Source organism: the organism of the source record quoted next, unplaced genomic scaffold, assembly GCF_019419815.1.
Source record: "Pyrus x bretschneideri cultivar Hongxiangsu unplaced genomic scaffold, Pyrus_bretschneideri_v1 Contig42, whole genome shotgun sequence".
Lineage (NCBI taxonomy): Eukaryota > Viridiplantae > Streptophyta > Magnoliopsida > Rosales > Rosaceae > Pyrus > Pyrus x bretschneideri.
In genome coordinates, this window is record NW_025999746.1 from 3,657,947 (window position 1) to 3,683,412 (window position 25,466).

Genomic DNA, 25,466 nt, shown 5'->3' on the forward strand with positions numbered 1-25,466 from the left:
ACATACATAAATAGGTTATCAATCAAACAGTTAAACAAATTGAATTCACAACTTATGAAACGTAATTAAAAGCAATCAAATCATATTACAAACATAAACATAGTTTCGAATCACCCCCTAGCTAAAGGGGGTTTATTTCCTCATACGTACAAAACAAAGAGAATTGAAATTAAACATTGAAATCAAAGAAACGCCTAAACATTCCAACAACTCAATCTTGAATTGTATGAACGTTTAGGCCCTCTTATCTTCCTCTTTATTGTAGCATAAGGTCTAGGGATAGTTGGTTGGGGGGATGGAAGTGTTGGGAAATTATGGAAATGGATGAGGAGTGGTGGAAATGGAAGATGGTTTTTGGATTCTAAGGGAGACTCACGGCTAAGGAAGGTGGATGTGTTTGTGGTGTTGTGTTGTGTTGTGAATGAGATGATTTTTGAATGAATGAATGCAAGGGTATTTATAGGAGGAGTGGAGATGTATATGGCTATTTGTTTAAGGTGTTTGTGGTTGCAATGATGAAGAATTGCATGTGGAAATAAAAGGGAAAATGTGGTGAAATGATGAAGTAGGAAGGTGGAAATGCATGTGAGATGTTGGAAAGGAAATGGGAATATGAGTAGGCCATGGCATGGGAGTTGTTTTGTTGGTGTAAATGTGCCATGGTTGCAATGATGAAGAATAAAGGGTGCATGTGGGGTGGAATTGAATGAATGCAAAGTGAATGAATAATGAAATGAGTTAAAGAGAGAGAATGTGGTGAAATGATGAAGTAGGAAGGTGGAAATGCATGTGACTTGTTTGTGGAATAAAGAATGAATGGTGGAATGATGAAGAGTTGCATAAAGAATGCATGTAGGGTTAGCTAGGTTGGCTTTGTTTGGGTGCATGTGTGTTAATGGTGGTTTTGCATGTGAATTGATGGATTGTTTTTTATGGAATGGATGGTTCTTTGCATGGCTTTTGAAGTGATTGTGGGCTTTGGAATTGGAAGGAAATGCATGGCCTTGGGGTTGGTTTAAGAGAGAATGGGCTAGGCCCTTTGTTTTATGTCCAAAATGAATACAAGGCCTTCAAATTCGTCCAACACTTTGGCTCCAATCATATGCTATCCATTCCAAGCCCAATTTTGCTCCAAAATGCTCCAAAATGCATCTTTTTGCTTCCTTAGCCATATGAACCTAAAAACACACGAAAATGGCTTAAACTACTAAAACAACTATGAATTAACAACATAGATGCACGAAAACAAGCTAAGTAAGTCGCCTAAATATGCTCCTATCAACAACATATCAAAAACTTTCACATGTGAACAAATTTTTAAGGATATAAAACAAAGGATAATGTGATCATACCTTTTTCACTTTTGGTTGACTAATTTATCCTTCTTTTGGCTCATTTCCACAAATCCTCTTAGTATGGCCCTCTTTTCCACATCTGGTACAAGTAAATGGTTTGGTGTAGACCCATCTACTAAGATTTGGTCCTTTCATTACTTGCCACTAGGGGAGGGACTTCACCATGCTCCTTGACCTTTTTTTTCTTGGGCCTTCGAGTTTGCTTCTTGTGCACTAGAGGATTAATTGGAATGGGTTGGATTACATGATTGGGCCATTGATCTGGGGTAGGCATTGGGGTTATGACATGGGAGTAAGCCCTTAGATATGCTGCTTGCTTGTAGCAATCATCCATGTACATATATGGGTTTTGTTTTCTAAGAATACAAGCTATTGCATGTGCACATGGGATTCCACACAAATCCCATTTTTTGCAAGTGCATTTCCTGGTAGCTAAGTCCACATCAAACTTCTTTTTGCTCATGGTTCCAACTTGGTACTTCATATTCTCAGTAAGAGTTGCAATGCAATACCCACCATCTTGTTTTAACTTGTCAATAATCTTCTGAATTTTTGGACCAACTTGTCCTTTCCACTTCAATGTCACCACTAACCATCAAATCTTCCATTATCATTTTGAGCGATATAGGCTTGTCCCTAGCCTTAGCAATAGCTCCCTGAAAGCTTCCCTCAAATTATTTAGTAGAATGTCACACTTAAATTCCTCTTTAAAGTGTGACCTACTTCAATTGTTGGCAGATTTAGTATTTAACCACTTATATGCCTCCAAATCTTCATTTTTAAGCTTCTCCATTATTGCTTGCCACCAAGGGACTAATATTAATCTTGTTGCATCCTATAAGGTATGTTTCAATGCTAAGCCAATGTGTTTCTTCTTAAAATTCTTATACAAATGTCTCACGCAGTGCTTATGCTCTGCATTTGACATTAGAGATTGAATAGCATTGCCAAGAGTTCAAGATTTCAATAAACCATTCCCAAGTGCTCTGGTTTTCTATCTCCACAATTGCATATGTTATAGGAAACATCCCATTATTTGCATAAATCCCAACTGCCGCTAATATTTGTCCAGGATGTTGGCCTTTAACAAAGCATCCATCTAACCCAATCATTGGTATGTATCCCTCATTAAACCTTCTCTTGCATGCATCAAAACAAATGTAGATTCTCTGAAACTTATATACATTCCCTTTCATTTGAGTCTTGAGAACAATAGTACTACCCAGATTAGTTTCCTTCAACACTTCCACATATTGGCCTAGCTTATTGTATTGCTCTACCCAACTTCCTTTGTTAACCTTCTCAACCTTTTGCCTTGCTTTGTATATTTGTTAGGTTGAGACTTCTTGTTCGTAGTTCCTCTTTACTGCAGCTTTGAATGCCTCAATTGACCAGTCTAGATCTATCATTAATTTCTTAGAATACTTAGAAGCTAAAAACCTTGAATTCAACCAGTAAACCTTTTCACCCCTTGAACATTCATGTTTCATTACAAGTGTTTTTATTTGGAATGTATGAGAGTTATGTAGCCTACCTCCATATAGCAGAAAAAGGCATCAATTCTCACAGTTTACCCTAATTCTTACATTATCATTCTTCTTAAACCAAATCTTATAAGTGAAAAAGCCAGGATTAGCTACAAGACAAACAAATTCAAGTCAAAATTATGTTACACTTACAATGAATAGGTGACATGCATCAAAATCTACTATGTTTCGTTCCTTGTATTTATGCAACAAAAAATTCTTCTCTTATTCATCATGTACATGCAATCCTTTCTTAGTAGCTGTTTGGACCCGATTTTACATTATCGGCCCAAGTAATCAAGGCAGTTAAATGAGCAGGTTTTTACACTGTTGAACGACAAAGTGTTGAAATGATTTTTTTTTTTTATATATATTATTGAGAAATAATATTGTGATTTTAATCATGATATTATCTCTTAGTAATATATTAAATTATTTGAACTTAAAATTACTCTAAACCCGGGATATACATGGCATCAGATAATGAAGCATGCAGGATAAGACGATATTATTACGTCACTTGGAAGCTGCTAAATGGGGTTGGATTTTGAATTAATTATTATCCATCTAAATAAGTAAAAAGTTAACGGGGATTAGGATGCATGCATGGATGGGTTTAAAGGTGATGAAATTTATGATGATGAGATAAGAAGCCTAGGTAGGCTAGGCTATGATGATGAAATAAGAAGACTTTTGGTTGGATAGGCTTTTATTTTGTCAGAAAGTCACGGGTAGCCATCTGGAAGATAAGCTTTAGCCTATGCCACAAATTAGTATTTCAGTTTGGCGAGTTAGAATTGTAGTTGGACTCTACAAAAGTATCTGGCAGTGCCAAGCATAAGATATCACTACTATAAATATAAGACGATGTGCAACATGCAAAGCCCCCCTTCCCAATTCAACACACAAACTGCCCTGCGTAAACTATCGCTCTACGTGAAACCTCTCAACAACCTTGAGAATTTTATTTTCTTATTCTGCCAACACATCTTCAGTTTGGATAAATAGCACTGTGAAGGCAACCGGTGACATCTTCAGTTTGGATAAACAACACTGTTGCCGTAGAATCAGCTGACCCCGAAACACCTTCAGTTTGGATAAGCAGCACTGCGTCGAGGCTGATTGGTTATCTATCCATATCTTGGCCAAGAAAGATCTTCGAGTTCTTGTTGGCAGAGGTCATCTCATTAGCATTTTTGGCAAAGTGAGGTGTTACAGATTACTGGGTTTGGCACATTGAACGCCGAGTTGTTTTATGATTGGATACTCACAAGTAAGTTTTAAAGTTCGGCATTCTGATGGTCGAACCACGTTTACCATCAAGACATACATCTTTTTTTAGTACTTGTGTCCATACAGTTTGGTACCGGTTCGGCATGCTTATACTCTTACGAATATAATCACCGTAACTGAACCCGACGCCGATAATCCGCGAACTTCGCAAGACTAGCAGCCTTGTTTTCATGCTCTAAAACTCGAAGGCTAAGACGTGTTCCTTCCTTGCCCGCAGTTGTAAGATCAAGAAGTCAGCAATGTGCTCGATGCAACATCAACACATTTTACTCCTCGGTCGAGCTCGGCCAACGAGTTGGCACGCCTTGCATCAACTGAATAACATAGTTAACTCATTAATTACTCAGCATGCGCGCCACGTAGGCTTGGTAGTTTTTAGGGTCAACATTTTGGCACGCCCAGTGGGACCCAGTGCTTAAGCCGATGCATGAGAAAATAAGGGGGCAACATTGGTAGTCGGCAGGTTATGTTTATTTGCTGCATTGCTGACATTGGGTTTAATATATCATATTCAGGATTGGTGGGCAGGCCAAGCTGCCAAGAATGGATTTTCTAGGCCCAATGTTTCTTGACCTCGCCTTACTTTTTCTCGACCTCAGCCTAATTTTTCTCGACGATAGGAATGCATGCAAATTCAACATTATATATGCATGGCTCAGTTGGGAGGACTATCAAAGATGCATGTTGGCAGAATACACTCAGTTGAGTTTCAACATGGAGTTTATTATATATATAAAGTTAGCTTACATCAAGATGCCATATATATATACATTAGTCGGTCATGGGGGCTTATATATATATATATATAGCTTGCTTCAGGATGCCATTACCGAGAAGTGATCAGAGCATTCATGATTGGTGGCAGGCCGAGCTACCAAGAATCAGGTTTTTCTCGGCCCTTAAAGCAAGTTTTAAGACTTTCGACTGACTGGTTGTGGGGATTTTCTAGCTAAGTTGTTGAGCTATGTATAGAATTGTGGTAACCGAGGAAGACCACAATGTTGGTAGACTAATGCGACAGTGTAACTACTACTGGATTAATTTCATGCAGTTAATCTATGCATGGGATAAAAGAGAAATTGTAAGATTATGATGTGATGTGATTATGATGATTATATCTCGACAAGAAAGGTAGTAGGCTTCGGCCTATGGACATGTGGTTGCAGGTGGGGAATCATGATCAGTTCCAAGTTATGTCAAAATACCATTGGTGGAATTTTAACCCTAACTTCACTAAGTTACAAGATGTTGCTCTAACTACTGTCTATGACAAGATTCGGCTCATTTCTTCAATGAGAGGCCTGGATTTTATCCATGCCTGCATGGTGTTCTCTTTAGTTTTCTTGACCTATTCATTGGTCTATTAGTTCTGCCATTTTAGACCCTACTTTGTCTTCACTTTTGTCCCACCCTTTCGACCGAGAAAATTTGGAAAGCCAACCAGTAATCACCATGTTCATTTGTCAATGATTAGTTGTATTCATCGAAGTAATGGCCGATAACTGACCGCAAGCCGAGCTACCCAGTATATGTTGCTTAATTATTTTCTGAGCTTGGCCGCATTGTACGTCAAGTTCAACGATTTATTCGAAGGTATCCAATAGTTTTTAAGACGACCGAACAAAGTGGTGTGGTTTTATTTGTGCATCGAACTAGTCTGACTCGGCTAGACTACTGGTGTTTGACCAAACACTATCTCAAGTCAGTGGAATGGAGCTGGCCGAGGCGCTATTTCATACTCGGCGAAAGTATGGGCATTTCAAGTATTCTATTCGGTAGAATTATGGAGTGTTGGAGAAACTTAATTTCCTTAACCATTGGGCTTACAAGTTGAAGGTCAAGGAAACTGGGGAGCAATGTTTGGACCTAATTTTACATTATCAGCTCGAGTAATCAAGGTCGTTGAATAAGCAGGATTTTAGATTGTTGAACGACAAAGTGGTTGAAATGATTTTTTTATATATTATTGAGAAATAATATTGTGATTTTAATCATGATATTATCTCTTAGTAATATATTAAATTATTTGAACCTAATATCACTCTAAATCCGGGATATGCACATCGTCAGATAATGAAGCATGCAGGACAAGACGATATTATTACATCACTTGAAAGCTGTTAAATGGGGTTGGATTTTGAATTAATTATTATCCATTTAAATTATGGTGATAATTAGTAAAAAGTTAACGGGGATCAAGATGCATGCATGTATGGGTTTAAAGGTGATGGAATTTATGATGATGAGATAAGAAGGCTAGGTAGGCTAGGCTATGATGATGAGATAAGAAGACTTTTGGTTGGATAGGCTTTTATTTTGTCAGAAAGTCATGGGTAGTCATCTGGAAGATAGGCTTTAGCCTATGCCACATATCAGTATTTCAGTTTGGCGAGTTGAGTTGCAGTTGGACTCTACAAAAGTATCTGGTCGTGCCAAGCAGAAGATATCACTGCTATAAATATAAGACGATGTGCAACATGCAAAGCCCCCCCTAATTCAACACGCAAACTGCCCTGCGCAAACTCTCGCTCTACGCGAAACCTCTCAACAAGCTTGAGATTTTTATTTTCTTTTTCCGCCAACACATCTTCAGTTTGGATAAACAACACTGTTGCCGTAGAATCAGCCGATCCTGGAGTACCTTCAGTTTGGATAAACAGTACTGCGTCGAAGTCGACTAGTTATCTATCCAAGTCTTGGCCAAGAAGGATCTTCGAGTTCTTGTTGGCAGAGGTCATCTCATTAGCCGTCTCAACGAAGTGAGATGTTACAGATTACTAGGCTCAACACATTGAACGTCGAGTTGTTTTATGATTGGATACTCACAAGTAAGTTTTAGAGTTCGGCATTCTGACGGCCGAACCACGTTTACCATCATGACATATATCTTTTTTTAGTACTTGTGTCCATACAGTTTGGTACCGGTTCAGCGTGCTTATACTCTTACGAATATAATCACCATAACCAAACCCGACACCGAACTTCACAAGACTAGCAGCCTTGTTTTCAGGCTCTAGAACCCGAAGGCCGAGACGTGTTCCTTCCTCGGCCGCAGTCGCAAGATCAAGAAGTCAGCAGTGCGCTCGATGCAACATCAACACATTTTACTCCTCAATCGAGCTCGGCCGACGAGTTGGCATGCCCTGCATCAACCGAATGACGTAGTTAGCTTATTAATTACTTGACTTGTGCCACGTAGGCTTGGTAGTTTTTAGGGTCAACAATAGTTCTCAAAAGCAGAGGGGATGTATTCAATTGAGAATTTGAGAGATTTTAATGCATTTTTAAATCCATGGATTTTCATGGAGTTTAACTGATTTGTAGATATTTCCGCTGATGGAGGGGTGTATTCAATTGAGATTTTGAGGGATTTTAATTCTTGTAATGAATCTAGGGGTATTCAATCAGGAATTTAAGTGATTCTTTGAAATTCAATGTGTATTCAATCAAGATTTTAAGATAGTTTATTAAAATTCTTAAAAATCCAGGTGTATTCAATTAGAATTTTAAAGAAGTTTATAACATTTCAGGTGTATTCAATTAGAATTTGAATTTAACGAATTTAGAAAAGTTGAGGAATTAGAGGGAATTGGAGAGATTTTGTAGTGTATTTTAAGCATCCACAAATCTCACATCTCCCCATGAAATTTCGAGAGAATTGAATCAAAATTTTGACATAGAATCTCTACGAATCAGTTCATTTCCATAAAAATCCATTAAAAGGTTTAGAAAATTTTTCAAGTCCCAAACCTCTCGATCTTGAGAAGCTAGAGTTATATATATCTTGTTTACATATTTCATGCTTTCGCTTACTCTTATTCTATTATTATTATTCATGAATCTATTACCTTTGTATTGAAGAGAAGAATTGTAGTGATAGTGTATTGTGATTTTTCCCAATATTAACTTATATTTTAACTACATTGGCTTATTTATTGCATGATTAAATATTGTAGTTCGGTCCATTATTTCTTGGAATAATAAATTAAAAGGATAGTAGTGAGGCTTTTGTATTGAAATTTGATATGGCTAATAAATTTGAATATTTTGATAATTTAGACTTTAAGCAATATTGAAGTTGTCTAAATGATTAAATCCTTTTCTTTTGTGGTGAAAAGGGATGCCTTGCTTGTTGTAATCACCAAAATAATGAAATTTTTGTTACCTATTTGCATTCTGCGTAGCAAATATATGGTGAATGTTCAATGTTTAGCCAAATTCTCAATGCATATTTATCTCATTTTATTGTGATGTGATTAGAAGATTTTGTAAATTTCACTCACTGCTCCAGAACAATAATTTGATAAATTTTCCTAACTTCAATTTTGATGAAATTTTGTCATGCTATTTTATATAATGGGTTGTCTACACAGAAATATTCTCACCTTTTTTTTTTCTTTGGACAAGAAATGAATTTATGGTAAAATGTTAAAGGTGATACTATGTTGCTGGAATTCTGTAGGCTTCTACAACATAATCTGTTTGTGATATTATTTTGATAAACCTATGTAACTCCTAAATTCATGAAATTTAGTATGATATATATTGAAATTTTTATAGCAACTCTAAAATTGTCACGGGCATTGGCTTCAACATGAATTATTGGTGAATTTTAATCTCGGGATTGTATTGCAGAATTTCTGAAGTTTCTGTAGCACATTCCATTTCAATTATATTTTTAGTCCACTTGTAAAATCGAAACAATTATGAAATTTTGGGTAACAGTAACTTTGTATGCCTACTTTATTTCAGGAAATTTTCGTGCACATTAGAGGAAAATGGAAATTTTGGTGAATTATTTAGTCTCAAGTATGTTTTGCAGACTTTCTGCAGTTTCTGCAACATATCCCATTTCGAATTTGCTTCTCGTATACTTGTCAAACCTCAAAAAAAAAAAAAAAAAAATTATGAAATTTTAGGAAATAGCAGATTTGTATGTCTACTTTATGTCTAAAATTTTTTTGCACATTGATTGAAAAATGAGTATTTAGTGAATTTTTAATCTCAGGTCTTTTTTTTATTTTTTTTAAGAAACCTTAGCGGTGCGAGGGAAATTTTATTGATAACGAAAAAAGAAGTTACACCTACTCATGGGGGACATAAACCTTACCTCTCATAAAACAAAAATAACAAAAATAATACACGAAAAAGAAGGGAGGACATAAATCGTACCCTTCTAGAAATGAATATAAGAGAGATACGAACAAAAGAGGGGGGGACATAAAACCTAACCCCTCTAAAACCAAACCTAAAGGTCTAAACCTACAAAACAAGTAACACCACAAAGTTAGGGAAAAAAAGAAAAGAAAGTGAGACAAACCTGGATGCCAAGATTAGGGGTGGGCGCGATGCGGTTCGGTGCGGTTTCGATTGAAACCGTAATCGAAACCGAAACTTTTTGCAGTGCGGTTTTGAAGCCAAAACCGAAATGAAACCAAACCGTTGTTTCGGTTCGGTGCGGTTTCAATCGGTTTCAGTTCAGTTTTTGAGAAAAAAAAATGTACAATTTAAAATATACACCTATTTGCAGGTTTTTAATGCACCACCAGCACCTTGCAATTGCAATATGCTTCTGTCACACACACACTCTCTCTCTCTCTCTTCCTTCCTTAAATATTGATCCATGACATCCCCAATTTTCTTCTCATTGCTTTCACTACACCCTCTGCCCTCAATTTCATCATCATCATTATCAATATATATATCTTCCTCAGCAATCAGTTCTCTTCAACTTCTTTGTTTTCTTCATTTGCTAAATAATTCTACATATATTTGATGCAGGATGCAGGAAAAATATAGTGTTTTGCGTATATATAATTACTTTATTGAAATGGTTACTGTGATGTTGGCCCGGTTTCACTCAGAGAAGAAGATTGCTTACTGCTTACTGCTACATCTGCATGTACGTAGGAACGTATGTTGTGGTTGTTCTCCTGAATTTGATTGAGTCACGCCAATATCGTTATGAATGAGGACAGGAACTTTCTAATGCACTGGGTTGACTTTGAGAAGCAAAGGGCTCTTGTTTATTTTGGAGAAGATGTTCTTCTTCCAAATAGAGGTAATGGACTCCCTTCTCTGCCAAAGCAATTTTCACTCTTATGACATAAGGACTTGTCCAGAATCCCACAAGTGCAGCAAAAACAGTAACAACAATGTAGCAAAACTGCAGCAAAAAAACATTCAATATATGGTGCGGTTTCAATTTCGATTTCAGTTTCAGTGCAGTTTTGAAAACCCAAAACCAAAACCAAACCATTTTCTTTGCCGCGATTCGGTTTCGAAACCGCAACTGTTTCAAAATCGCAAAACTAAACCGTTCAATGCGGTCCGATTCAATTCGTGTTTCGATTTCGGTTTTCGGTTCCAAGTGCCCACCCCTAGCCAAGATGCACATTAATTTGAGAAGTGTAAGCCATGCAAGCCAATATAGTCCAAATGCAGTCCAAACAAATAAACCATTGCATATGAAGAGGCCCATGTTAGTGAAATTGTCTGCAACAAAATTTGGAGAATCATGTCAAGTTAAAGTTGGAGAAGACAAGCCCATGTTAGTGAAATTGTCTGCAACAAAATTTGCTTCCCAATATATGTAAGATGAGTAAAAAGTCATTTTCCAAATGCAGTCCAAACAAATAAACCATTGCGTATGAAGAGGCCATGGATGATCAAAATCTGATGATTAAAGAGCAGAAATAACACTAGAGTTGTCACTTTCTAACCAAAGAAAATACGAACCCATCCGATATGCAAACTCTACACCAATAATAATTGCAAAAAAAAAAAAAAAAAAAAAATTGCAATAACCAATCTATTGGCAGAAACCACCAAGAAAATGATCATGGCAATTCCTGAAAATTCCTCCACAAGCAACATGACCAAGATTTCCTTTAGATAAACCATTTGTATTAAGTTTAATCCAAGAAAACCAAGGAGGAGAGCAAAGGACAAAAAGAATAGTAGGTGCCTTGCGAGAGATAGGTCGGATCCCCATCAAATAGATGATTCGAGTGTCAAAACCCTAAGGTAACCAGGAATAAACTTAGTGGTCGACCTTCAAAAATAAACTTATTTCGAGCCTTCCAAATAGCCGCAATAGTAGAAAGACCCGCAAAAATCCAAAGCTTGTGCAAGTCTATATTGTACATTTTCTGCAGTTTCTCAGCACTTACTCCCTTATAAAATTAAAAAAAAAAAACATAAAAAAAAATTGAAATAGTAGCCATATATGTCTAGTTCGTACCTGAAAATTTTCATGACAATCTAACAGGAATTGAGGTTTTAGTGAATTTGCAAAATAAGTTAGTACTGCTAAATTTTGGGACTTCAAACAACTAGTTGTGTTCTGAAATATTATTTTCATTGATTTGTGCACATCTAATGGTAGTGATTATTTGACAAGTTTATTGTTCCAATTTGTTCTTGTTTTATGCTAATTCTCAACACTGATTAAATTTTGATTTAAAGATGTATTTGAAGGAAAATTTGTGAAAAACATGTTCATTTAAGCAACATCAATAGCATGCAATTAACAATTAAAGGCGGAATCATGCTTGCATGCACTTAAAACAAAACATTCACCCATGAAATTCAAAGCCTAGTAGATAGGTGAACCAAGACTCAACTCAAAATAAAGTGAGTTGAGAAATCAATACCTTTGTAGATTCCTCTTTGCATAAGCAAAGGCTAATCACCCAAAGAGAGGGCCTTCATTCCTTGCATCTTGGATCTATGGATTTGGATGGATGAAAAGGTTTCTCCAAGTTCCCAAAATTGAGAACCTCTAAGTCTCCACACCAAGGTATATTGTAGAAGAAATGAGTGACCTAGAGGAAGTAAGATTGCTAGCTATTCCCCTCTAGATTGGCCGGCCTCTTTGAGAGCAAAGGGAGGTTTGTGTTCTCATCTTTACTCCCTAGAAAACCCTAAGGATGAAATGGCTATAAAGATGTCTTTATACCACCTCACAATGGAGTGGCAAACTTGCAATTAAGCCAAATTCACTACCCTCCTCTAAATGGCCGGCCTAAGGGGATTTATTGGGCTATTTGGGCCTTTGTGAATCATTATTCATTAAGTTGTCATACAACTTAAGTCAATGGGCTTGACGTTCGAAGCCCATTGGGCCTTAAGGTCCAAAACTATCCCGAGGTCTTCAACGAACTTATTCGTTTGATTAATAATCATATTAATTAATCCTTGCCATAAATAATTAAACCATTTAATTATTCTTACTCATCTCCGTTGAATCTTCAAACTCTACCTTACACGGTGTACGATCCATTAGGTTCCTTTTAGCGAGGCAGTGGGCGATTCAAACTCTTTCAAATCGATTGTGAATTGAAACTTACTTTCAATTCTCCCGTTAGTGATAATACACTTTTAGGGCTTCCACAAACCATGAGTGACACCTAGCAGCATATCATGGTTACCCAAGCTAATCAGAAGAGGTGGAAAACCTATTCAGTTTAGGATTACAAATGCAATACGGTCTTTCTCTAATACAATACTCTTGACCACATTGTTTGGTTTGATAGTTTATTCATGTCTACTATCCAATGTGAATCTTTGTACTTATATGATTACCTTGAATGTGATCTGGAACGCATTCCAACATCTCATTCATACTCTGGCCAGAGATTCTAAATCATATCATAGAGTATTCTCCCTCAAACAGTTTGAAGGTTAGAGATCCCTTGTTGCGCATTCACTTGCCTCCATGGCTAAGTGGCTTAACCCCAACGATGCCGTGGACACCCTGATAGAGTGACGTTGACATAATCAAAGATTAAGGACCTAACCACAAGACAACTGTGATGCCTCAGGTCAAAAGACTAATTTGCATTATCCCAACCATGAGTTCTCATGTGACATGAATATGAGAACTCTTCGTTGATCGTGTTCAGTGAACTCATTCTCTATTGAGCACCTACGTACTTGTCTTGATGTCACACACACCAATGACTCGAGACTAGTCACTCTACCTGAGAAAAGACATAGCACGTACTGATCTTAACGGACTGTTAATGCCCAATTGACAATCCTATGATCAGGAACGTTTAGGATGTGTCAACGAAAGAATGGTCTCATGAATCTAACTTCTTTAGATCGCATTCTTCCTAATCACATATTCCTTGGACTTATCGTTTAAGCATATAACATTTATATGAGACGGCTCAAACAATAATGTTTGCCCTTTACATTTAAACTACATTAGTTTGAAATGAACTACATTAGTTTGAAATGTCCGTAAAGTATCATCATATGATTGGTTTTAGGGCACATTTCCAACAGTATTGGCTTATTTTGCTTAAACTAATGTTTTATTTGGTCATCAATTTTGATTATGATGATGATTGTCTTTTGAAACAAAATTGGAAAGTGGCATCAATTTACTAATTGATCATTTTGGTCCCCATCAAATAACTGAATAATCATGTTTCCTCTTTCAAGAACTCTACTGTTTAATGTCAATAACGGCATACTTTTGTGTTTGATTTAATTGTTTGAGAATCATTGAATATCCAACAAAATGGATTTTTTAATACTGTTCTAAATAATTATTTTGAAAAATCAGAATTCTAATTTATATGGTGAATACTTCTACTCAAAAGTGTTTTACTTATTAATTCTTGTTTATTGTTCAAGAAATTGAACTTGTCATTTATATGTTATTGATAGATAATTAATCTGTTCAAAAGTGTTTTCTTATTTAATCATAGTGAAACATGGAATTGACAAGATTATATGTACTTCATCTACCCAAAAGTGTTGAAGCTTTATATGAATGCCCTTGTGTTTTATGTTTTAGTTGTGCAAACTTAATATAATCAGTTTCTATCCAAAGATGATTCATGAATTATATGCTCTAGAAGTAGTCAGAAAACATTCAGTTAAGGTTTTCTATTTTTGTCAATGGTAGATAAACAAAACTGACCAAATGATTTTGTATAGTTTTTCAATCACAAGAATCACTTCCCTACAGATATCTAGAATAAAGATGTAGAGCTCCCAAATTTTATGTTCTAAATCCCATGACTAATGCTTTGCTAGTTGGAGTATTTGCAAGGTAAATGTTTCATTTTAGGCATTTATAAAGTGTTTTTTTTTACTCTCTTAAGTAGTGGGAGTAATAATTTGTGTATATATTTGATTTCTTTTAATCAATGAGAGTAAAAAATTACCTTTTGTATTGAAAATTTGAAGTGTAAGTGGCTGATACTTTAAGAGTAAATTTTGTTCATAAGTTTTAATAACAGGTCTTGATTTGTAAACAGTATGTCGTATTTTACTTATTCTTTTATAATATTCTAAATTGACAGAAAAGTTGGATTTTTTTACCAACGTTATTAAGTTCTTTTGTGAACTACTTTTGTTTTGATGAACTATTGTTTTGTTTTGTTAGTTCTCAATATCATGACTCTAGTAGTAACATAGTGTTTCAAGTCAAGTGTGCATGTGATCATAGAGTGCAAAGTGCAATTTAGACGTGCTTTGTTTTCCATGGTTTTGCATTTTTCTAGGAATGACAAGTTACTAACACTAGTACAAAAACACACTTGCGCGACGAAGCAAATTACGTTGCACAAGGACATTTTGCGAAACGTTGACAACTAAGCATCACGTAAGACCACTTTGCACGACTAAGCATTCCGTCATGCAAAATCGTTTTGCGTGACGGGACATTGAACGACGAAGTATTCCGTCGAGCAAAACTGTTAAGCGTAATGAAGGTATATCTTCGTCGTGCAATGTTGGGAAAAAAGTGGTAAAAACCTTGATTTGGCGCCAGAAAATTGCGCAACGGACCAACCGTGATACACGAATGGCCTTTGCGCAACGTTTTGGTTCACTGTTGCGCAAAGACTATTTGCGCAACGTGGGTGGTCTGTCACACAATTTTCTGGTGCCAAACCAAGGCTTTTACCACTTTTTTTTCCTAACATTGTGCAACGAAGGTACACCTTCGTTGCACTAAACAATTTTGCGCGACAGAATGCTTCGTCGCACAAAGTAGATGAGTTTTTCCACATCACAAAAGTAGTTTGGAAGGCAGAAACTGCAACCCCAATTGCAGCAGCTACCTCCCTCCCTCATCTCTCTTCAAAACCTTCTCCAATCCCTCCCTTGCTCTTAAATTCATCATACAAATATTTCATCTCTCTTCTCCTCCATTTTTTCTCCCTTCCTCGATTTATCCCTATCCGGTAAGCGATTTGATTTTGTATATATAACTTTGAATTGAGAATTCAAACTTAAACAACTAAATTTGTTTTGTATAGGATTTTTGTATACGAATATCATTGAGGAACAAATTTGAAGGTATTTTCTTCGCTAAATTAATCTTTATTAATTTTATCTATTTTATTTAGTTTCATTAATTATTGTGATTTTATTTATTTGTATGCACGTATTTTTGTACATCACGTACAAAATTGTTTTGTGCTGTACAAAGTCAATACTACTTAACTTCGTACATTTTTTTCAAGAAAAGCTTAGTTTCCCGTTTGAGAATTAGTTGGATTTCGTGTATGGATGCGAAAGTATGAATGCGATCCAATTAATTCTTGAATTGTCCCATTTTTTGGACAGTTTAGGAATGCATAATTATGTGTTGTAGTTTGTGGTTCATAAATTAGGTTTCGATAATGGAAATTTTGGTAACATTTCCTGATGTTCTTTGAGTACACGGTATATATTATGTATCTACGGCATGCACTTGCAGAACTATAGAGAGATGTTGTCGAAATTTGCCCACGTCGAAATTTAATCCAATGAAACCGTAAATTACGGCACATAACTATGCATTCCTGAATTGGATAAGGCCCTTACTGGAGGCATAAGGTGACAAGACAATAGTTGAAGTTGTTGTAATTCTTGTATTTTTATTGTGATTGCACACAAAATGGATAGACAGTGGATACAGAATCAGAATTGATGTGATGTTGAGTACTTGGATGGAATAAATGAGTTCATTGAATTTGCAACTAGATACAACCTAGATTCCACTCATATCCGGTGTCCGTGTAGGAGGTGTAACAACTCAATGAGGGAGACATTTGAAAATGTTCAATTTCATTTACTAAGAAATGGAGTGATGGAGACCTATACTACTTGGAATCATCATGGAGAACAATTAGATCATGTTTCGTCTTCATACGTGATATGAGTGGAGACTATTGAATCTAATGTGGATCCTAATGAACAAGTTATGGATATTCTAAATGACGTTTATCATTACGCCTCGACCAACACCAATCAGGAAGGGGGAGATGACGTATGTCCAACCATGGATAGTGAGGCATTCAAAAACTATTGAAAAATGCCAAGCAAGAATTATATCTGGGTTGCAAGAACTTTTCAGTGATCACGACAATTCTGGAGTTGATGCATGGCAAGATCAAGTTTCGTACGTCAAATGAGTGTTTTGATTACTTTTTGGGAGTTATCAAGATGATGCTTCCAAAGGACAATTGTTTACCTAAAGATCATAAAAGTGCCCAAAAAGTGAGAGGAGAGGGAGAGGGAGCAAATAGGGAAGTTTGGCAAAAAGGGTAGCAAAGAAAGCGAATGGAATGGTTGAAAATCTGTGATTTTTTTTAATTGGTGGGTTGTTTTTTGTTGGCGAGATCTTAGGGTTTTGATTTTGGTAGAGTGGGTGATTTTTGTGATTTGGGAAAGTGGGTAAAGGTGGGTTTGTCTCTGGTTGATCTTGGTAGCTATGGATGACAATGGTGCTTGCTACTATGGAAGGTCTGTACTTTTTTGCTTTCTTCAGCTAGCTTTACTTTTGCTGATTTTCCTTTTTCTCATTCTTTTTCCTTTATTATTTGTTATCTATTTTAGTACAAAAAAATTTAAAAATTAATTTATTTTCTTGATATTATGAATTTCTGGAAATAGTTTGATGTAAAATTTATGGGGTAGTAGAATTTGGTATGCTCATTTAAACTTAGTTGCTTACCTTGTACGGGGACTTCAAATTCCTTTATGAATCTTGAATACTAGAGTGTTTTCTTAAGCTTTCAATTTGCTTTGAGAACTATTAAATGTAATGAACTTTGGTATTGCCCTTGTTCTCTTAATCTGTATATTGCCCTTGCATTAGTATTTACTTTTGAATTAATATTGTTTCTACCTTTGCAATATTGCTTTATATATATGTGAACAAATGCAAGAAAGGATATGATATTACTTTGGCTGCTAATTGATTAGTTTCAAATGCAAGAAAGGATTAGTTTCTAATGTTATATTCTTATGGTTAAAAAATTGTATAGATGTCACAGTTGATCACTCGTCATCGAGGTGTAACCAATGCGCCTCCCACATTTTCAACACCTACTGCTTTTAGACGTGAGTGCTCCATTGATTAGGGAGCTACACCCCTTACTGAGGCTACTCCTAGGGCGTCCTAGGTGCCCGCATCATTGGCGTCATCAGTGTCGGTTCAGCCACTCAGTGCACAGCGGCCTCACCGACGCCGCCGCCGCCATTCGGAGCCTTTTGATCACACTTCCTCGACATCCATAGTCGAGGGTGGGGGCTCCCAGCCAGGTAGTTTTTTCTAATTCTCACTACGATGTATTTTTTTTTCATTTTAAAACTACTATTTTTATGACTGTGAAAATTTGCTGCATTGTGAAAATGTGTTGTGGGTATGAATTACTGTTATTTTACTGTTTTTTGGTTTTGGGAAATGACATACTATTAGGGTAGGTTTTGCCAAATTTTATGTAGAAATTTAAGATTAGGGTTTTCACCATTTAAGTTATTTTGGGCAGCCAAAAAAAAACACCAAGGGGCCTAATCGAATGCTGAAGCTGGCACACAACATACATGTGTCCAACGAAAAGATCAAGATTGCGTATGACTTGCGACATCGTGGAACGTCTACCTCACAGCAACATAGCAGCATCGCAACTAGTTGTGGTTTTGTTATTTGGCGGCATTGTCCTATGCAATGGGAGTCTTGGGCAGAAATTCCCGAGAGGACAAAGAAATTGGTGCAGCATGAGTTGTCGGTTATTATATTAATTTTTAGACTTTATAATTTTTTAATTTTGTTTACAAATATTATAAACCAAAGTATATTATCTTAATATTATTAAATTTCATGCTATTATTTTACTATTTTCATATTTGTAGGTCATTTATAATCTTGAAGACATATCCCCGGAGGCCACCGCTTACTTAGAGGAGAACTTAGCAACCTGGTACAAAAATTGTAAGTGCGAACTCCACGCTCATTTTAAGAAATGGGATGATTCGGAGATTACTCGCCTAGAAGGTTGCCCAATCGAGTTGTTGAAGCAACTGGAGGATTAGGAGTGGCTCTGCAAACATTTTGCGGACACAAAATTTGTGGTATGTGCATAATATTTTCGTAATAATTTATTAATGTTTTAGTTATTTTTTTTTAAGCTTTTTAATAATTTCTTTCAAATAGTCCCACTAACATGTATATTGTGTGTTTAACAAAAGAAATATGTTACTAGCAAGAAAGCTCAGCAGTCAAAGACACTTCTCTACCATTCCAGTTGGATGCCATTCTCATATAGGGTTGAGGCGCGACGTCAGGTAAAAGTATATTAATTTTTTAATTTTATACAATTTATATTTTATTATTGATTAATAAAATTTTCTTAATGTTTTTTTCTTCAGGAGGGTTCTAAGGTCCCAAAGGTTAACATGTTCAAGGACGTTTATGTTCGACCAAGCGATGAGACCACTAAGCAGCTCCATGTAAGTATATGTAATTGTTATTATTCTTATATTTATGAATCGTTCAAATATTAATTACATTTTTTTTATTAAATGTTAAATGTTTTCTTTATTATTACAGGTTGCTATGGTGGAGAATGACACTGCTGTTCTCCAAGAAGCAGCATCGCACCTTCCCCCGGAGACCTCAATCAAGGACGTCAGTATACCCGAGGATGCAGGTCTTTAGATCCTGACTGAGATCCTGGATTAGAAGCTCGGTTGTCATCATGGCAAGGTTGTTCGAGGTATGGGGAAGGCGCGGGTTTGTGAGACGAGTGCCTCTTCTTCCAGACCGACCACAGGACAGGTCATCATCCCAATGGAGGAAGTGGAAACCCTAAAAGATAAGATTGTAGCCTAGGAAGCAGCTCGAGATGCTCGGGAAGCCCAGATTGCAGCCCATTTTTCGCCCAGGACGAGAAGATGAGCATGATCTTACAAGCCTTATAGATGTCCAACCTCCAAATCCTGATGCTAACACTTGATCTTGCTCTACCTTTGACCTCTCAGCCACTTCGCCCTGTCAAAACCCAAACGACTACTTGTTGTAGTTTTTTCTTTTATGTTAAGACAGCTTGTATGTACATTTTCATATATTTTATAATTAAATATTTTTTCTTGGTTTATTAATTATTGTTTATAATTTAATTAAATTATTTATAAAAAAAAATTAAATTAAAAATATTTTGATAAAAAGAAAGGAAAAAAAAAAGGATTTGCGCAACGATGACAATACCTGCATCACACACCTATCTTTGCGCAACAACGAGAACAAGATGTGTCACATGAGACCTTTTGAGCAACGCAGGTATTGTTGTTGCACAAACACAGATATTGTCGTTGCACAAAGATAGGTGCGCAACACATGTATTGTCGTCACGCAAAGATCTTTTGCACAACGCAAGTATTGTCGTCACGCAAAGACCTTTTGCAAGCGCAATTTACGCCTTCGTCGTGCAAACCTTGCTTTCACGACGTTTGCGTGACTGTTTGCAAGCGACAAAGTTTTTGTTGGGCTAATTTTCAAGCAACATTTTTTTACTTTGCGTGATGAACTATGCTTCGTCGCACAAACTATTATTTGTACTAGTGTAAGCAAAGTAGTTGCAAGCTTATGTACACTCAATAATCATCATGAGTCTTATTATGTTAAGGTATATCATTGACATTCAAGTGGGAGAATGTAAAACTTTATTTGAATGAATTTAGATAACAACTGTACTGCTTGATGAGTTACACGTAACTTGTTGTACGAGTTAGGTGAGATCCTTTACGTGATAAGAATCGTGGAGTTTAATAATTGTGCAACTAACTAATTAAAACTCTTATTAAGTATATAATGATATATAGAGTCACGATGGGACTTAATCTTATTGAAGATATAGAGATTATCACTCTTACTGGTAATAGGCTGGTTCGAGTGAAACTCTAACATGATAATGTGAAGATATATATATATATATCTGCTGAAGAAGTCCCTGCTTCCACACAATTAGATTCTCAAAACTAAACCCTATTCAATAGTAGAGATCGTTGCTGTGTGCTAGAAGTAGAAGACTAGTTCTGTTATTCATTCAATGGCGACTCCATCAGGTAAGTCATCCTTGCGACTAATGTAATGTTATGATTTGGTTGTTACTAATCTGTTTGTTCATGTTGGTAATCCTAACACTGCGTTGCTAATATTATTAGCTTAATTCTTATGTAATTCTTACATTAAATTATCGTAATGTATACAAGCTGATGTTGTGGGGACCGATCGATGACTTACCAACGGACCTCCTGCAGTTTCCCAACTTCACCAAGTTATGGTTGTCTCTAAGTGACCTCATGGCCGACCAAATGGCAATGCTAGAGAAGATACCAAACCTGAGATCTCTTCGCCTTAACTCAGCATTCGCTTATAATCAGGGTTCGACAATGGTGTTCTCAAAGGAGGCTTTCTTCGTCTTGAATCTCTTTCCCCTTTCTTGTTGACAAACCTAGAAGAGTGGAAGGTGGAGGAAGGAGCCATACCTCGTCTTGATCGATTGCACATTGGTTCCTGCAGTAAATTGAAGACAGTTTCAGATGATCTGAGATATATCACTACCCTCCAAGAATTGACTATCAATTGGATGCCTAAAAGATTCTAGTAGGCTTAATGAAGGAGGAGAGGATATTATAAAGTCCAACATGTTCCTTCCCTTGTACTTGGGGAACCGATGAAATAGGTATATATTTCTTCATTTGAACTTTTTGAGGTTAATTCATTTTTGTTGTCTTGTTCATTTGGTATTCTTACTTTATCAGCATTTTTATGTCTTTTTAGTTATTTTTTTCATTCAAGATTTTGTTGGTTCGTCGTTTCGCTTCCTTAATTAGGTTTCCAGATTCTCTTCTGACTTGCCTTCCTCTCTATGTTCAAGACCAAACCAACTTCTTCCATTCAGTATATGTGATTCGTTATGTTTCAAAATATCAAGTAAGTGAATCAGTTCATTTCACAGAATCACACAACCCAGTGCATCTCACTTGTTACTAATTTCAATGTGCAGAAGAGGAGTGCGCGGAGACAGTAGAATCATTTCATTTCAATTGCCGTTCTGTTGCTGTGGAAGTCGTTTGCCGCTCCTTGTGCCACCCGTGGTCTCATTTTTACGGTTTATTGTGTCTCTGTGAACACGAAAGTTCCTTGAAACAAGAAACAAGAATAACGTGTACAAAATAATATTTTTGTGTTTATGATTTTGGGGTTACGATCTCTCTCAAATTTGGTCCTCTGATTCTATCTTCGCAGGGTGTAGGTTTGTGGATGAGTTGTTGATCCAAAGGGCCGTCGGGGCTTGATCTAAGGATGAACAGTTGATGAACGATGAACACTTTCTTCAAGGGCCGTCGGGGCTTGATCTTGAATAATGGTTGTGTGGATTTCTTCAAGGGCTTTTGGGCTTGATCTTGAAGGAGGATGGATGAACGGATCTTCAAGGGCTTTTGGGCTTAATCTTGAAGAACGATTGGATGTGTGGATTTGTTGATGTTGTTGATCCAAAGGGCCGTTGGGGCTTGAGCTTAGGATGAACGGATGATGAACAATGAACACTTTCTTCAAGGGCCGTCGGGGCTTGATCTTGAGTTGGTGTAAGTTCTTCAAGGGCCGTCGGGGCTTGATCTTGAAGGAGGATTTGACGAAGAATGAAGAGGGCTTTCTTGATCCTTCGGAATTCTTGGGAATTTGGATGGTTGGAAGCTTTGGAGTTTCAAAGCTTCAAGGATTTGGGGAATTCCTCTTCTAATTTTGGAGTAGAGAAATGTATTTGTGAATTCCTTGATGCTTGATACCTTGATGGAGAAGCCTATTTATAGGCTTTGAGAATGAATCACCACCACAAAATATTTTTTTCCTTTCCAAGCACCATTGCCTAATTTTCCCACTTAATGCAATATTGAAATTGAAGTGGTGTAACTTATGGCCTAATTTCCCACTTAATACCATTTTAAACTTGAAGTGGTGTAACTTATGACCTAATTTCCCACTTAACACCATTTTAAACTTGAAGTGGTGTAACTTATGGCCTAATTTCCCACTTAATACCATTTTAAACTTGAAGTGGTGTAACTTATGGTCTAATTTCCCACTTAACACCATTTTAAACTTGAAGTGGTGTAACTTATGGCCTAATTTCCCACTTAATACCATTTTAAACTTGAAGTGGTGTAACTTATGGTCTAATTTCCCACTTAACACCATTTTAAACTTGAAATGTGTATGCTTTGTCATTGCCCAAATGAGAAAAACTTGCTTTGATCCGTAATGGATTGAAGTGTGCTTGCCTTGTCATTGCCCAACATGAGAAGAAAAACTTGTTTAATCCTTCAAGGGTATTTCTTCCTATTTTGTTGAGTCACACACCATGTGTACAATTTGTACAACACGTGGCGTATGTCATGTATGCCTTGACACGTCAAAACTTTAATGCATTGGTGAACATTTGTTTTACTGAAATTTCGATGTCTACAAATGCCCCCACTTCAAGGCGTGTCGTAGACATGTGCTTGACACGTGTAAAAGATGCGTTTTGAAGTCCCTTAATGTAGATGTCAACCCAAGGGGCGTCGAGGCTTGATCTTGAATTGGGCTGGAAATTTCTTCAAGGGCCATTGAGGCTTGATCTTGAGTTCGACTGGAAGATTTTCTGGTTTCCTCCAATCGTTGATTTTCCACAGGCTTAGTCTTGAACTGGGCTGGAAGATTCTTTTGGTCTCCCCCGAAGGCCTGAACTTACTCCTTTTATCTGGAGTTGAATTTGATTCAAGGGTGGAGAACACTTGATTTCGAATCGAGCTTGTGATTTCTTCAAGGGCCATCGAGGCTTGATCTTGAATTGGGCTGGAGGATTCTTTTGGTCTCCCCCGAAGGTCTGAACTTACTCCTTTTATCTGGAGTTGATTTTGATTCAAGGGTGGAGAACACTTGATTTCGAATCGGGCTTGTGATTTCTTCAAGGGCCATCGAGGCTTGATCTTGAATTGGGTGTAGGATTCTTTTGGTCTCCTCCACTCGTTGATTTTCCTTTGTGCTACTCTTGAACTGGGTAGCAGGATTCTTTTGGTCTCCCCCGAAGGTCTGAGCTTACTCCTTTTATCTGGAGTTGATTTTGATTCAAGGGTGGAGAACACTTGATTTCGAATCGGGCTTGTGATTTCTTCAAGGGCCATCGAGGCTTGATCTTGAATTGGGTGTAGGATTCTTTTGGTCTCCTCCACTCATTGATTTTCCTTTGTGCTACTCTTGAACTGGGTAGCAGGATTCTTTTGGTCTCCCCCGAAGGTCTGAGCTTACTCCTTTTTTCTGTTTCTTTGTTCAATCTCTCCAATTCGTATTGAAGAGGGTTAGAGGATAGCTCAGCATATGCAGTTGTAGCTTGTCTCCACATGCTTCAATGTATCATTTTCACTTGCCTTACTTGCTCCCCTTTGCAGAAGTGGTATTTCCTTATGCAGGTTTGGCATCTTCTCTTGTAGTATTTGTTTTCTGATACAGGAGTAGAATGCAAACCTTGCATTTGAATGGACCATCACTTCTTGGTGGCAGCGCAAGTTTGAGTGGAGGTTCCGACATATTGCTCTCTCTGTCCTTGTCTTGGCAGGTGAGAACAAGGGCAAAGGAAAAGACAGGGAAAAAGCATGATATGAGATACCTTTGCTTTCGCCCTTGATGATATGAGATACTTTTGCTTTTGAAGAAGCAGCGAATGAATCAACACATATATTTGTTGTGCTTGTCTCCACATGCTTCGATTTACCGTTTCCTCCTGCCTCATCTGTATTCCAGGCATCTGGTATCTTCTTTGGGGGTACATCAATAGTTGAAGATGAGTACTTGAGAGCAGGGCTGGGAGTGCACTCTCAGAGGTGAGGAAGAGTTAGGCATTTTTTTTTTTTTGTTTGCAGGTCTGCCTTGCCATAAAAGATGAAGGTCGACATATATAGGGATTTCCCAATAGCAAGTGGTGGTACTGTTCTTTTACCCTTGTCGACAAACGTTTTGATCCCGCAAATCCGGCTTTTTGAAATAGTGACGACTCTTCGATCTTTGAATACGCCTCTTTGATTTCTGAACGACGCCTCTTCGATTTCTGAACGAGCGCCTCTTTTGACAAAGCTGTACGCGTTTTCTGAAAAGCAGAGAAAGCGTCGCCAACTTATGCCGGAAAATCCAGCTTTTGAGATTTGCAGAGCGATGTCTCTTCACTTTTGAATAAGCGGCCCTTCGATTTCTGAACCAACGCCTCTTCCTTTTTATAGAGGTATTGATCACCTCTAACATGCACACTTTGAAGGTTGCTCATTCCTGAAAATCATCTCTGGCCTTTTGAGTTTTAACTCCATCCACCCATCTCTTTTAACACCTTTTGAAAAATGACTAACCCATCGAACCTTAGCTTAGAATTGAGTCTCAGCAGTGATCCGGTTGCGCTGCGTCAAGGTAATGTATGGTGCCCGTCTTTCTTATCTTCTAACGGTCCTCTTACAGGTGAAGACTCAGTGATGCAGAATGCAACAACAGCTACAATAGTTGCTAGGAACCTCCTCACACCAACAGATAGTAGGCTGCTTTCAGGACGGTCCGATGAGTTGGCCGTTCAAGAGTCCCTCGCTCTCAGTGTTCAGTGTGCGAGCTCTGTGTCCAACATGGGCCAACGCCTGCTTGCTCGGTCTCGTCAAGTGGAATCATTGATGGCAGAGGTGGAAGATCTTAAGCAGGAGATTAAACAGCTTAAGTACGAGAATAGAAGTTTGCATGTGCTTGCAAATAACTATTCGTCGGGCATGAAGAGGAAGCTTGATGAGATGCAAGAATCTCAAGGTCGAATGCAAAGTGACCGTCAAAGGCTTGCGTCTTTCTTCCAGAGGCACCTTTTTCCTGGGTCATCCAGCGTTCCGCCAAGTATTGAGGCCTCGAATGCTCTATCTCCGATGCCTCTTGCTCCGATGCCTTCTGCTCCGATACCTCCTGCTCCGATGCCTCCTGCTCCGAGAGTGTTGC

The 25,466-nt window shown here is 37.4% G+C and overlaps 1 long non-coding RNA gene across 1 annotated transcript; it reads left to right on the top strand.

Annotated features, from left to right (window-relative positions):
• Nucleotides 1–20,407: 20,407 nt before the first annotated feature.
• On the top strand, nt 20,408–21,593 carry LOC125469321. Its single transcript, XR_007251661.1, has 3 exons — nt 20,408–21,150; nt 21,302–21,401; nt 21,475–21,593. It is a non-coding gene; the product is annotated as an uncharacterized LOC125469321 (long non-coding RNA).
• The last annotated feature ends 3,873 nt before the right edge of the window (nt 21,594–25,466 follow it).